Genomic DNA, 16,553 nt, shown 5'->3' with positions numbered 1-16,553 from the left:
TGAACAGTGTCTATCAGTGTATAGCGGGGGTGCACTTGGAAGAGTAGGCAGGTCAGCATGAAGCGTTCTGCGGCTCTGATCTCCCTTTCGCTTTAGATTCTGGAGAGGCGGTGAATGCTCATCTGGATGATACCTCTCTTCCTTATAGCGAGCCGCTTCTCCCTCCAAGTCCTCCTCTTTGGAGGGGCTCAATTCCTCAGAGCTATCAGGCTCGAGGGGCTTCCGTCTCGAAGCTCCATCCCTTTCTCTACTTTTCTCTCCCAGGGTGTCCTTTCCCTTATCTCTCACTTCCACGGGTCCAGCAGAAGGGCCTATACTCTTAGGTATATCCCTTTTTCTCTTCTTTCTCTCCCTTTTCTCCTGGCTAGCCTCCACTCTCCTATCCTTTCTCTCCCTTTTATTCTGGCTAGTTTCTACTGTCCCCTCTGTTTCTGACATGCTATCTTGTATCAAATGCCAAATGGACATCGTAACAAGCACCATTAGCACAATTACCATGGCTTTAGCCGCGCTCTCTAACCCTGAGAAAGGGTCGGAGGAATTAAAATCAAGCAGCATGCCTCTCAGAGCTCACCTTGTCCTGCAGTTCTGAAACCTACCAGCTGTTGTAAGGCTCTCCTGGCGTCCCGGGTTTTCGGCACCAGCTGTAGCCCGCGCAGTCATCTTGCCGGAAGAAGACACGCGGACACACTAGGTTCCTTCTGCAGCCACATTTACTGCCCTCTCTCAGAGGGAAAAAGAGACCGAGCCAGTAATCTGCACTGCTTATATACACCATAGTGCGTCGTGTCTGCCCATGATTGGCTGTTCGCTCATTACCCTATGTGACGCCCCAGAATGGGCCGTGACATGGCGTCTTTTCACTCTACGCACATGCGCAAACAGTTCTCTATGCACATGCACAAACAGTTGTTTATTTGACAGCGGAAGTAGGCGCCATCTTGACATGGCGAATGCCGGCTCCCTACACTGTATGACATCTACCCAGGATCTTCTTCTGGCTTTTATAGTGTCTGGTGAAAAGGCTGGTGTAATTCTGATAGGTCTGCTTTTATGTGTTACTTGACCTTTTTCCCTCACTGCTTTTAATATTCTTTCTTCTTTTGTATGCATTTGGTGTTTTGACTATTATGTGATGGGAGGAATTTCTTTTCTGTTCCAATTTATTTGGAGTTCTATAGGATTCTTGTGTGTCTATGGGCATCTCTTTCTTTAGGTTAGGGAGGTTTTCTTCGATAATTTTGTTGAAAATATTTACTGGCCCTTTATGTTGGGAATCCTCACTCTCTTCTATATCTATTATTCTAGGTTTTGCCTTCTCATTGTGTCCTGAATTTCCTGGATGTTTTGGGTTAGGAGCTTTTTGCATTTTCCATTTTCTTTGACTGTTACATCAATGTTTTCTTTGATATATTCTACACCTGAGATTCTCTCTTCTATCTCTTGCATTCTGTTGGTGATGTTGTATCTACGACTACTGATCTCTTTCCTAGGTTTTCCATCTCCAGGGTTGTCTCCCTTTGTGATTTCTTTGTTTCTATTTCCATTTTTAGATCCTGGATGGTTTTGTTCAGTTCCTTCACCTGTTTGGTTGTGTTTTCCTGTAATTCTTTAAAGGATTTGTGTGTTTCCTCTTTATGGACTTTTACCTATTTACCTGTGTTCTCCTGTATTTCTTTAAGGGAGTTACTTATGTCCTGCTTAAAGTCCTCTATCATCATCATGAGATGTGATTTTAGATCAGAGTTTTACTTTTCTGGTGTGTTGGAGTATCCAAGGGCTTACTGTGGTGGTAGAACTGGGTTCTGATGATGCCAAGTAACCTTGGTTTTTGTTGCTTATGGTCTTGCCCTTGCCCCTTGTCATATGGTTATCTCTGGTGTTAGCTGGTCTTGGTGTCTCTGACTGTGGCTTGTCTCTACTGCAAGCCTGTGTGTCAGTACTAGGAGACAAGTTCTATCTGGGAGAAACTTGGATATGAAGAGCTGTGGCATAGGGTCAGCTCCGGGGTGCAGAAGGAAATGCGAAGGATCCTGTCCCTGGATGTTTCTTGGTTCCTGTGTCCCCTGGGCTCTGGGCAGGACCCTCTGAGCAGAAGTGGTGGTCTTACCTGGGCTCATAGGCCTGTCTGCACTCCTGGGAGACCAGCTTTCTTCTGGAAGTATTTGGGTATCCTGCTGTGCTTTTCTACACCACCCTCTCCTGTATGTGTTCTAACTCTTTGAAGGACAGTGACAATTTTGCTTTCTCATCATCAGGTTCTTCATCTCCTGCTTGCACCTTGTATCAAGGATTTTATTCATCTAGTGATCTCTGCATTTTTGCTAAAACAGAAGAGCCATTTTCAAGTTGTGATGCTGTGTGATGAATGGGAAGGCACAGATCTGTACAGCAGCAAAAGGAGTAAGATTGCTTTGCACAAGAATAGCAAGATTGGAAGGAAATTGGACAGATCAGTAGAAATTCATTGACAAATGTTCACTGTCTTAAGGGACATCTCAAGAGGAGTTTCTGTGAAAAGTGGTGAAGGAAAAACCGGTGGAGAAAAAGATCTGGTTGGTAGTCACACATAGTTTACAGACAGTTCCCAGGATCATACCAACACAAATAGTTACAGTAGAGATTATGTAAAAAGGAGGTTTTTAATGTTTGATAATGTAATCAGCTTTGACAAGAATTGCAGACATTCTATAATCATGAATGATTTGGAAGTTTAGTCAGATGAATATATTTTAAGCATTGTTCGCTATGTTTAAAATCAAATACACAGGAGCTAGGGTGTAGCTCAATTGGAAGAGTGCTTCTTTAGCATACAAGAAGACCTGGGTTCCATTCATAGTTCTCAATGAGCTGACCATGATGATGATTTATTCATGTAATCTGACCTGTGATCTCATCATCTCCATCATCTGAGGATGGAGGCAGGGGAATCCGGTGCCCAAATTTCATCCTTAGCTACATAGCAAATTTAAATATAGGTGCAGAGAGATCTGAGTTCTAGATCACATGTTGCGAAGATAATCTGCAGAATCACTTCTATCTCCCCAACTTTCTTCTTTAATATGACTTTGACACTCATGTGTTAAAAGAAATCCATTTCTCCTTCTTGAGTCGAAACGTATTTTGTGACCACCTTGACCAGGTATTGCATTAATGACCATTTTCCAAAAGTCAGTAGATAAAATAAGGTTTCTGATTCAATTCTATCCTTTAGTAAGCAAGTGATTGGAGATGTCTAACATCCACCACTACTGAATGTTGAGAGCAACCTTTGCCTATCTATGAAGACTTTATATATTTGCTGTGACATTGAGAAATGATACACAAGGATGTCCAAGATGACTTGGTAGAGAGAGGCACTTACTGCCAAACACGGTGACTGAGTTCCAGTCTCAAGAATTAAGAATGAGTATAATTAATCCTATCCCCAACTTCTTGCAAATAAATGAGACTCAAACAATCATTTATTTGCTTAGCTTTGCACTGGGAGATTACCCCTAATCGATATTTCTATTGGCTAGACTGGCTACTTTGCCACATGTGCTCTCCAGATACTTGCTGTCTGAGTCTTTGTGGGTTATTTCTGATCCACCAGCCTATCTTCAGGGTCCATTTCATTTGGTCATGTGTCCTTAGACCATCATGTCTAATGGAGACCTTCTGTTCTCTCAGTCTTCCTCCTCCTTCACTATCCTTCCTCTTTCTCTAAGTGCTCCTAATTTATGACCCTCAGCTTGGTAACTGAAGCTCTACTTTTCTCTATTTTCCCCAGTAAATGACAATAGTCTTTTTAAATTAAATGATACTTTCAAATCAGGGAGCAAAGTGAACACAATATAACCTAGTATATGGGGGAATTCTTATGCTTTGGGGAACCAGATCTTGTGGTACATAATTTAACATTTGAAAACATGGCAGCAACAGGCTATGCACCAACAAGGAACCACATGTAGAATGGAGAAAGCTAACACCCACAGGTTGTCCTGTGAACTTCACACCAGCCCTGTGATATGCACACACCAACACCCACAGACATACATACACAACACAAAAAAATTTAAATGTAATAAGTGTTCAAATGATACATAAGGGAAAGTGCAGTGAATGCAAGCTATTGATATTTTTCTTAGACAAATGTCTGTATCTATAAGGCTAATATCTACAGCATTATTATGTTTTTATTGCCTAATGATTGTTCTTTCCCATACAAGCATGGATAGTTGAGATCAAGTTATTGGATATCCTCTATAAACTCTGAAGTAGCTTTCAATTTAGATACAACACATTTGTTAAAAACAAAATAACCTTTACATATTACATTATTCTAATAGCAACATTTTAAATAATTACTACCATTTTTCTTTCCAAATATATTTTACATTTTATTGCCATGTAATAAATAAGATTCTTATAGTTTTATTTTCTCAAAATGGTTTTCCAAACACCTGAACAAATCAGAACACCTTGAGGGTTTCTCTGATTCATGGTTTCTTGACTAAGATATGAGGAAATAAAAGTTAACCTACTTCCCCAAATAACAGAAAAGCAAAGAAAAATTCAAATCTGGTAAAACTATGCTGGCTGTTTGTTTTTATTATAATAGCACAAGCATGTTTAATTTATATTCTGCTAAGATACTCTTTGTTTTTTGAAAGTAAATTCTTCTCACACAATACACTTCCCTCCCCCCTCCCTCCACTCTTTCCCATTAGACTTGATAAATAATGTAATTCAATCTTTCATAAACTTGAAGGCAGTGTAGTTAATGAAAGAGGGCTCACATTTCAATAATTCCCATGAATAATAACCTGATAATGTTAAACAAAGACTAAGTGGTATATCTTCCAGGAATAAAATAAAATATATTGATCAAATAAGCTTCAAAACTACTGCTTTCTACATATGGGCTTCCTGTAACTGAGTGTTTTTATGAGGCAGTGAAATGGTATGAAAATTTTTACAGGTGGTATTCCAGCTTCCATTTCTTTCACAGTTGTGTGTCCTCAGACAAAGTATATATCTATCCAGCTTCTGTGTGTTTATTGTATGTGGCTCTCCTTGCCCTTGGGGATCATCAGCTGATATGATCTATGAGGGTAATGGGAGTAAAGCTATGAATAGAGCGGGTAGGGAGAAGCAAATACAAATGTGGTTTGGAAGACCTGTGAGTAGGTACAGTGAATGATCACACTGGGACCAGCCACCGGGATTCAGATGAACTTTACTTGGGGATGACCATTCAAGGCTTATAAAGTTTTGGGGGACTGTGGCTAGGCACATCCAGGATGGGCAAAGGTCATTGGTGGAAGGCTTAGAGTACTGAAATGCCTCATTAGCATGGGGAAGCCTTTCAGGAATCTTAGGTGCTAGCTGAATTGGTTCTTATGAGGAGAAAGGAAGTTGATCCTGTAATCTAACTGAAGCTACTAAACATTCCCCAGGTAGAAGCTTATATGGGCGTTTTGAGTTCCCCAGACAATGTCAGACAAGGAGAAGCTCTGCTAATGAAAGAAGTCTGAGCCCAGAGCTTATTCGGTCAATGGTAGAGTTTGTCCTTAATTAGCAGAGGTTTCCCACAATTGTAAGCTTAGAAAAATGTAGATAGCATCTACATAGATAGGACTTTGAAGGTCAATCTCTAACTGAACATAAAACTATGATTCTGCCTCATGTTGTATTGGAGTGTGTGGCTCCGACAAACACCTTAGGCAGCAGTAGCTACCTCCCTGTCCGAGTCAGTAATACTAGCCCTGTTTATTTGGAATCATTGTTAATAGCGTCATTTCCATTTCATATTACTCAGGCGGCTCAGAGGCAGAGGTGGTCTTGCCCAAAGTATAAGCTCATATTTTAAGCTTTTTAGTGGTCTCCCTTTTCTACACAAGGTTCCTTTGAGCTTGATAAGATGACTCTTGAAACCTGCCTCAATCCGTGACCATTCATCTGCGTTCACTATCAGTGCTGCCAGGAGGTCAGCCAAGCTGCTACTGCTTCCTCCAATCTATGCAACTTTAAAAGCTCAAAATACCTGTTTGAGACTCTACTTTTAATATGTCTTATGTGACAGTCTCAAAATGTGCAGTTTCTTGAGAGCATGTCTTCTGATGACCTCCTGGTCATGCTGGACTTTCCAATAAATACCATTTTCCTCTGGAAGCCTTTTAGAACATCACAATTGAAGATTCAAATTATTTGTAGATGGGTATCCCTGTCCAGTCTTTTTTCCTCACTTCTGCTGTGAGGTCACCCACTGAGTTATGTCAGAGCAGAGATCTGTGGCTCGTCTTGCCTTGAGCATGACACATGGCTCTTTTGACTCAGTCTCAGTAGAAGAGTTTTCTTCTTTGCTTTGGATTTCTTTTTTTTTTTTTTTTTTTTTTTTTTTTTTTTTTTTTTTTTTTTTTTTTTTTTTGGTTTTTCGAGACAGGGTTTCTCTGTATAGCCCTGGCTGTCCTGGAGCTCACCCTGTAGACCAGGCTGGCCTCGAACTCAGAAATCCACCTGCCTCTGCCTCCCAAGTGCTGGGATTAAAGGCGTGCGCCACCACGCCCGGCTTTTGCTTTGGATTTCTAATGTGGTTAAAGAAACCATGACTTTGCAAAGAGGGGAAAATGACTAAACTGTGGTTCCTTTAATAAAAATACATTTCAACAAGCAGGCTACTAATATTTGTTTTTAAAATAAATCAATACTATAATCAAACAAAAATCCATTAAGCTATGAGACAGTAGGGCTGTGTTGCATCTAATGAATGCATTTAATTGTCAAGGGATGAGATGCTCAGGGAAAAGCTAAATGAGAATGCTTGAATTTAAGTAGATTTAACTTGGCAAGCATTATAGTCAGCTTGACTGAGCAGATTTAACTTTGAGAACATTATATGTATATTCAGATTCTATTGTCAAAAGTGAATTGTAAAAATTACTTTATCAAAATATACAACAAAAGATTATTTCTTTTTCTTAATTAATGATTTTATTTACATTCCAGACATTGCCCCCATTCCCAGTCCCCCTTCCTACAATTCTTCATCACATTCCCCCACCCCTTTGCCTCTGTGAGGGTGTTCCTGGCCTCCTGCTTTTCTCTCCCCTGGGGCATCAAGTGTCAACAGGATTAGGCACATCCTTCCCTACTGAGGCCACACAAGGCAGTCCACTGCTAAGTAGGTGCCTGGGGCCTAAGATCAACCCCTGTATGCTCTTTAGTTGATGGCTAAGTCTCTGGGAGCTTCCAAGGGTCTGGTTTAGTTGAGACTGTTGGTCTATTTATGGGGTTGCCATTCCCTTCAGCTTCTTCAATCTTTCTTCTAACTTTTGCATAAGGGTTCCCAACTCAGTCTAATGCTTGGCTGTAGCTCTCTACATCTGTCTCAGTTGCTGTTGGTAGAACCTCTCAGTCATGCTAGGCTCCTGTCTGTAAGCGCATCATAGCATCAGTAATAGTGTCAGGCTTTGGTGCCCCACCCATACTCCCATGAGATGGATCCTAAGTTGGGCTGGTCACTGAACAGCCTTTCCTTCAATCTCTGCTCCAGTTTTGTCCCTGCATTTCTTTAGACAGGAACCACTCTGGGTCAGAAATTTTGACAGGGGGTGGGTGACCCCAACCCTCCACTTGAGACCATGTTTATCTACTGGAGGTGGGCTCTTTAGGTTCTATTTCCTCAATGTTGGACATTTCAGCTAAGGTCACCCCATTGAGTCCTGGGAGTCTCTCACAACCCAGATCTCTTAGACTTTCTAAAGTGTCCCCCCCCTAACTCCCAAACCCCTAGAAATGGGATATTTCTACTCATTCTCCTGGCCCTCTGGACTTCTCTCCTCTTCCTCCCTGCCATACCTGATCCTGCCCCCCTTTTCCCCTCCCCTCTCCCACCCAGATTCCTCCCTCTCTCTACATCCCATGATCATTTTGTTCCTCTTCTAAATGGAATTGAAGCATCCTCACTTAGGCCTTCCTTCTTGTTAAACTTCTTATGGACTGTGGTTTGTATACTGAGTATTCTGTAATTTTTGGCTACTATCCATTTAGCAGTGAGGATATACCATGCATGTCCTTTGGTTCTGGGTTACCTTACTCAGGATGATATTTCTCGTTCCATCTATTTGCCTGCAAAATTCATGATTTTAATAACTGAGTAGTATTCTATTGTGTAAATGAACCACATTTTCTTCATCCATTCTTAGATTTAAGAACATTTGGGTTATTTCCAGCTTCTATCTATTACAAATAAGGCTGCTTAGGCCCTAAGAACAACAATTGATAAATGGGACCTCATGAAACTGAAAAGCTTCTGTAAGTCAAAGGACACTGTCAATAGGACAAAATGGCAACCTACAGATTGGGAAAAGATTTTCATTAACTCTACATCCAATAGAGGGCTAATATCTAAAATATACAAAGAACTCAAGAAACTAGACTCCAGAAAGCCAAATAACTATTAAAAATAGGGTACAGAGCTAAACAAAGAATTCTCAACTGAGGAATCTCAAATGGCAGAGAAGCACCTAAAGAAAAGATTAACTTCCTTGGTCATCAGGGAAATGCAAATCAAAATGGCCCCGAGATTTTACCTTACACTGATCAGAATGGCTAAGATCAAAAACACAAGTGACAGCACATGCTGGCAAGGATGTGAAGAATGGGGAAGTCACTCCTCCATAGCTGGTAGGACTGTAAACTGGTACATCCACTCTGGAAATCAATCTGGCGGTTCCTCAGAAAACTAGAAATAGTTCTACCCGAAAACCCAGCTATACCACTCCTGGGCATATTCCCAAAAGATGCTTCCCCCATACCACAAGCACACACGCTCCACTATGTTCATAACATTATTTATTTTTAGCTGCCAAAATATTATCATTAAGCACTCCATGAGCATCTTATAGGCTAGAATGTACTTGGTCAGGTGCTCTGTGGTAACTATAATTTTAAGTGGAACAGTTTCTCTTCTCTGGAATGTTATAATGAGAAGACTGGGAATATGACTCAGTTCCAGGGCATCTCGTGCCCTTTTCTGTTTTCACAATGTGGTTAATTGAATGAGAAAAGCTTCATAGCATCATAGAGTTGAGTACTTGGTCAGTATGGAGTGGCACTGCTTGAAAAGATTAAAAATGTGGCCTTGTTAAAAAGGAAGTGTGTCACTGGACTTTGACTTTGAGGTTTTGAAGTTAATGCCAAGCCCAGATGTCTGTCTGTCTTTCTGTATGTCTTTCTGTATGTCTTTCTGTATGTATGTATGTATGTACGTATGTCTCTATCTATCTCTCTTTCCCTCTCAATCTCTCTGTTTCTGCAGATGAGGATGTAGCTCTGAGCTACTGTCCCAATGCCATGCATGCTGCCATGCTCCCTGCTATGTTGGCAATGGACTAAGCCTATAAAACCAACTATAAGTAAGCCCTTAGTTAAATGCTTTCCTTTATAGAAGTTGCTGTTGTTATGGTGTCTCTTCATATCAATGTTGACTAAGACATACGGGCATATGCACATATCCATAACCATATATTTTGAAAAAGAAATCATATAATGAAATAATGAGAAATCTAGATGAACTAGTATAGTATAAATATATTAATTTGCTTAAAATTTAAGTATAAATTTATAAATTATTGACAAGTGGCTCATTATATATCTGAGGGCTGTTGGCCTTGACATCACTACGCAACTCAAGCTGGTCTCAAACTCAACATCCTTCTGCCTTAACTTGCTGAGCAAACCAACAGTCATGAACAATCATGCCCAGATTATAATATATTTAAATCAGCTTCACATTAGCTATGATATTGTTATAGATTAAAAATTCAGGCTTTTAAATCCTCATTCAGTTTTTCAGCAAATATTTACTAATAAACCAAGATGCACTAGGTACTAAGGGCCTAGGGCACATCAATTAAAAAAGTAGAAATTAGCTTAACCAAATTCTCCAAGGAAGAGATGAATAAAAGATTCTACTAGAAGATGGGAGCTGGGTAGTGGTGGCGCACGCCTTTAATCCTAGCACTTGGGAGGCAAAGGCAGGCGGATTTCTGAGTTCAAGGCCAGCCTGTTCTACAGAGTGAGTTCTAGGACAGCCAGGGCTACGTAGAGAAACCCTGTCTCAAAAGAAGAAGAAGAAGAAGAAGAAGAAGAAGAAGAAGAAGAAGAAGAAGAAGAAGAGGAAGAGGAAGAGGAAGAGGAAGAGGAAGAGGAAGAGGAAGAGGAAGAGGAAGAGGAAGAGGAAGAGGAAGAAGAAGAAGAAGAAGAGGAAGAAGATGGGTAGTGCTCTGGATAGATAGGTATGAAGGGATGATGTCATAGGGAAAAGACGATAACTTCAAGTCTACATAGAATAACCAAGGATGTGTTATCATCAAAAAGGTGATTATAGAGCTGACATTTGGAGCATGGATAAACTTAGCTGTACTTAGGTAGCTGGTAGAAAAGCATTCCTATGGCAATACCTTTGAGGAGAACTGCTTGTGCTAAATGAGGGAAGGGGAAGAACATAAAGGTCAAAACGAGAAAAGAGAATGAGTCCACTTCACAGACCCTACTGAAATTTGGAGCCATAGGAAGACTTTGAGAAGTGTCAGTGAAATGGCCTGCATATATCTACATGCCATTACATTGTTGTGCTGTAGGGGTATAGGTGTGGAAGCAACAAGTCAGTTTTAAAGGCTAGTGCAGCATCCATAATAGGAGATGACAGTGTCCAAGGTGAGGACAGAGGACATAGTGATTTTAATTATTTTTTAAAGATGAGATTTACATGTGTTTTTGATTAATGAGCATATGGAATACCCAAGAAAAGCTGATGATACAGCTTTTTAACCAAAGAACTAGAAAAATTATGATATTGTAGACTGAGTACCTGAATTGTACAAAGTATAGCAGGAGCTGATCTTTGAATACTTTACATTTACATTTTGTATATCTATCAGATATTTAGATGTCTATTGTCTAGTAGGACAGTAGAAAAAAGTGTATAGGAATTTTATTATAAGAACATGAAGTGAAGTGCAGATTTAGAAACCAGCAAAGAGGTACCAATTATCTTGAAATTTGGAGATCACCCACAGTATTAATGGAGAAGGCAATAAGAGGTGGTCCCATGGTTTTACAAACATTGGGATTCAAGAAAGAAGGAAGGAACATGAAGAGATTCACATGGGTGAGAACAGTGGAACGTCAGAAAAAGACATATTTCTTAAGGCCCAATGAGGAGCTCACATATCAAGGAGGAAGAACTGATAAACTGGGTTCAGAGTACTGATGGATCAGGTTACAGAAATATCAAGAGGCTGCTGGCAGTCTTGAGAAAAACATTTTTGGTATAACAATTGTCAAAAGCTTGGGAGATGAGAGATAAGGCATGAACACAAATGAGGTACAGAGCAGTTTCTATAGGCTGTGTAGAGCTAACTTGTTTATACGTTGAGGAAAATGATCTGTAAAAATGTAAAAAGAAAGGACATACAAAAAAGTCATGAGGAGGCCAGTACTTTATATGTTTATTTTAAAAGGAGTAAAAATTATGAAACTATGGGGTGTTCAGTTCTAAATGGGGCTCCTGTATCATTCCCCACTACCACAAACACTCTTCTAAGTTCATCATAAAAGAAGGGGAAGAAAGACTATAGATCAGGAGGGAGTTAATGTGTATAGGTAAATAGTATTTACTGTATATGATAGCACAGTTGCATACTGTGGGTCCCTAACCTTTATCAGCCATTGTATACCAGCAGTCTCAAGGAGCAGAAGAGCTGGGGAGCAGGGTCCTGAGGGGCAGTGAGTATGGTGGGTATAAACACTTGGAGACTATTGGAGGACAGCTCACTTATTGAAATAGGGGGCTAGACTTTATCGCTTGAGTCAGTGGGGAGGGTAGGAAAAGGAACAAAGGAGGAGGTGCTGCAGTGAGGGCAGGGACCTTTCAAGCATATCAACTAGATTAGCAGATGGCTGGTCACATGATTTCTGAGAAGCCAGTTCTCTGGTAGGGAAACAGAAGCCTATCTGGCCTTTGTTTCTATGGAGTTGAATAGGTTCAAGCCTGATTGGTTAGGGAGGGTCCCCTCTCCTGCTTTGCTTTCTGAGAGCTATCTGGGGGTATCAGCAGTGCTGTACCATCCCTCATTCTGGCTTGGGAACCCATAGTGCACATGAACTAATAGCAGAGACTGCATGCACAAGCCCTGTACAAGAGGAAGCCAGTTTAAATCCCAACATGGATGGGGTTGGGCTCATGTAGTCCCATATCCATTTGAGGAACTAGCAGTTGGGGCTGCTGGAGCCATAAGACACATAGAAATTGCAGTCATATTTAAGTGTCACATCCCTAATGGGAAATAAAATTGTTACAAGTTTGGCTAACCAGAGCAGGGATAAGAAAGGCGAGGTTACAACAGCTATTCACTTATCACCTCTATAGAAATGCTTTTAGACCCTCCTCTCACTAAAGCTCTGATTTCATGTTATATAAATCTCATTAGTATTCCTGACAACATGGAATTTATGTAAGTTTTAGTTTTCTTTTATTCCTCTAATGCTGCATGGGCAGGATCAAGGAGGGCTTTTAAATTATCCAGGAAATAGATCATCATATATGACTGGAATTTTTCATGACTAAATATCCCATTCAGTTTATATTTTCAAATATCAATAATGTGTCCTCTGCATAGTTTTTCAAGTTTGCATCTTCTGGTTGAGAAAGTACAATAAAGAAACATAGAGAAATAATATTTGCTCAATTTATCAAGTGAAAAGTATTAAACTAGTACTCTGTTCACTAAATTAGTATGTCAGTAAAACATTTTATATAATGCTCAATACAAGTATTAGAGTAGGGGGTTATTAAGAAAGAATTTGAACTGTGTGCAAACAAAAATTTGTAACTTCTTTTATTTTGCAGTTTATCAAAATCAATGATTCAATAAATTCCATATTTCTGGAGACTGCTCAAGTCTCACTCATATTTGACTTCTTTGTTCATAAGTTGATGTGTTAGAACAGTGGGTCGAGTCAGAACATACCACACTAGGCCCAAAGAGTTCCACGTGTAAGAGGTTTAAATGAGAGGTAGAGAGGGGGCAGTAGCAGAAAGAGAGGAGGAGGAGGAGGAGAGAGAGAGAGATGGAGGAATGTTCCCCATATATATATGGGTTCTGATGTAGTGGCCACAGGTAAAGGTGGGGGGTGAGCCCAGTGGATTCTGGGAATATGGTAGCTGTTGCCCTGTCAACAGGTCTGTGAGACCCGCCCATTCGACACCACAGGCTTTGGATGCCCTGATGCTAACACAAGTGAGCAGGTGAGCTAGGCTTCCTTCTTCACTTACCATTACATATAGGACTCCTTTTTGATCATGAGAGCTGTAGGCCAAGGAGCAAACTTGAAATAATCAAGAAAATAGACCAAATGCTTAGGAAATTTCTGAGGCTCAAGGGCGTGAAAGAGCCTGGAAAACAAAATAACAACAAAAAAGGTATCAAACTGAAGTACTGGTTGCAGAAATTACAGGCAAAATCAGCAGTTACAAAAGCAACAACATTCTCAGTGAGCTGGACGTAAGGGCATAGGTTTGGTTTCCTTGCCACTGTAAGGCAAAATATTATGCAACACTCCACAGAAGCTCAAAAAAATGTTGTTATCTTCTGGCAGGACAGAAACTCTTGACTAATTTCCAAGGCACATGACCTCACAAATTGGGCCCATCCATGTTTCATCATTTAAGGATGAGGGCTTAAGAGTAACCACTTCTTACTGAGGGACAGCGGACAGTTAATGTATGCTGAAAGAGGAAATGTCATTTTCCTCAGTGATGCAGACACTGAAAAGTTGCCTATTTTCCAATAAGTAAACCAACTCAGGCTCATGTAAACAACAATCTAAACTCAGTAGTTCCAACAAAAAAAATCAAAGTAGGAAGGGGGAATATTGGGAAGAATGGTGTTTGCAAAACAAACAATGTCATAGAAGATAATGGAAATGAAAATGAGCAAAGTTCAGTAAGTACATGTATAAAAATGTCAAGGATTAAAAAAAAAGCTGTTGAGTGAATGAATTAATAGCTAAGAAATTAATACTTGAGTTTAGGAGAGGGAATGTTTAAAACATTAAAAACAGAAGTGTGTATCAACCAAGTTTTGTCATTTTAATTCCCTCTGTCAAGGTAGATCTTGGCACTTTTCAAATTTAAATTTGTATGCTTAGTTGTGGAACTAAAGAGGCAAAGAAAGATGGCTTCTATGAAAATCAAGGAAAAGAAGCTGAGTCTGTGATGTATGCCTGCAATCCCAGCACTGGGGAGGCTACTGTAGAAGTCTCACTACAAACTCAAGCCAAACTCAGACACAGCAAGATCCTGTCTTGGAAGACAAAATGACTAGTAGGATAAAGAGACATTCATTGATCATTTCTCTATACTGTGCACACATACCACATGTAAACAATAACAACAGTAAAACTGGGCAAGGAATACCTTGTTCAAGCATCTACATATATAGCAGGGAAAAAATGAGATTGGAACCATGCTTGTCTTATTTCCGAACAGAGTTCTCAACCTCTCCTGAAGAATGTTCCAGACTGCTGGACAATAAAATTATTTGTAGTGCTTGTGAGATGTTTAAGCTCTCAAGTCCTAAATGTAGAAATCCACAATAAAATACCTCCTAGGTTTGGTCTTTTTGCTAATAGGCACTTTTCATATTATCTTATTTATTTGCTTGTTTATTTATTTATTTATTTATTTGTGTGTTTGTTGCTTTGTTTACTTAGTGTTTTCCCCACTCATCCATATTTGGAGACTACAGGTTGATTTGGGGTATCTTTCCTCATCACATCCCACCTTATTTTTTGAATGACTAGTAGGAACCTTCTGTCTCAGCACACTCCAGGAGTGAGGGTAGAGATACCTGTGTCTGTGCCTAGCTTTTGCATGGGTTCAGGAAACAGACTTAGATCTACATGCTTGTGCAACATTGAACTATCTCCCCAGCTCCTAATTATTTTATTTTTAATTTCAGGAAAATGTACTGACACTGCACATTCATGATGGATATTCCATTATAGAAAAGTCTTGCCTGGAGGGGAGAGATAAAGAGATATCTCAATAGTAAAGAGTACATACTGCTCTTGATTTTGGTGCCCAGCATTCACACTACATAGCTCACAACCATTGTATCTCCATCTCCAGGATATCCAATCTCTCTGGTCTCTGAGGAAACCTTTACTTATGTACATACACAACACAGACACACAGAGACAGACAACTACTGACACAGACACACAACTAAAAATAAAAATATAGAATCCCCTGGTTGAAACTGAAACATTTTTCTTATAAAAGTAAGAAGCATAGATGTTTTAAATTATTGAAATTTTTTCATTGTAAAAATTCTTAGAGGCATGAGAAAATATTAATTTGTACTCACAAGACACACATGAACAATAGTTAAATAAATGACATAGTGGAAGAGAAGGGAAATGAATAATATTTGTAAAAGAAACAAAACTTTGCTGATGTGTTCAAAGTTTTTTTGAAGCTATAAATGGTTTGAATTCTAAGTAATGTTTTATAACATAAAAGGCAGTTAATCTCTAAAAGAAAGACCATTAAAGCTAATTGGATTTTTAAATCTGAAAGGCCCATAGGGAAGGGCTGTTCTTGATTAATAATTGTAAATTCATTTTCAACATACATTTTGGTGGTTAGAGAGGGGTAATTAACTTCCCATGGAAAGATTCAGTCATAAAGATTCACTAATTACTAGATGAGCAAATCAGGTTAGAAACGACCTGAACATGGAAGAAGCACAACACACACACACACACACACACACAAATACTGTACGTCAGGTATAAATTCTTGGGTCATGTGTGCAATACTTATGTCTAAGTTTTATTTTGAGATGACTCCCACGGGTTTCTTTAGGTTTTCATAGGTTCATTGGATGTCTTAGATTTGAGTTCATTAAGTTTTGCAAAAAATCTTTTTGAACTACAAAATTTAATAAAGACAAAGTGACTTTATTTTGGGCTTTTAAAATATCTAGCAAAGTTTTATTTTAAATAATAATGTTCACTATAGCCCACACTTTCCTCTTTGTCTCGAACTAGGTGGCCTCAGCCGTGAACAACAAATGTAGCAATAGCCAAGATTAAGGCTCCAGACCTGTGCAGCAAGGAGATGGGGGAGCTGTTGAAACAACTGGATGATCTGAATGTAGCCCGCGCAGTCGTCTCGGGGAAGAAGACACGTGGACACACTAGATTCCTTCTGCAGCAACGACGTTTACTGCCCTCTCCCAGAGGGAAAAGAGGTCGAGCCCAAAATCCGCACTGCCTATATACACCACAGTGTGGCGTGTCTGCCCATGATTGGCTGTTCGCTCATTACCCTACATGATGCCCCAGAATGGGCCGTGACATGGCGTCTTTTCACTCTACGCACATGCGCAAACAGTTCTCTACACACATGTGCAAATAGTTGTTTACTCGACAGCGGAAGTAGGCGCCATCTTGTCATGGCGAATGCCGGCTCCCTACATCTCCCCCTTTTGTTTTAG

At 39.8% G+C, this 16,553-nt stretch overlaps 1 pseudogene; it reads left to right on the top strand.

Moving 5' to 3' along the window:
• Positions 1–16,553, top strand: part of LOC116074198 — a 31,753-nt pseudogene that overhangs the window by 10,962 nt on the left and 4,238 nt on the right.

This window comes from Mastomys coucha, unplaced genomic scaffold, assembly GCF_008632895.1.
Source record: "Mastomys coucha isolate ucsf_1 unplaced genomic scaffold, UCSF_Mcou_1 pScaffold24, whole genome shotgun sequence".
Lineage (NCBI taxonomy): Eukaryota > Metazoa > Chordata > Mammalia > Rodentia > Muridae > Mastomys > Mastomys coucha.
This window is presented reverse-complemented; position numbering and strand designations above follow the sequence as displayed.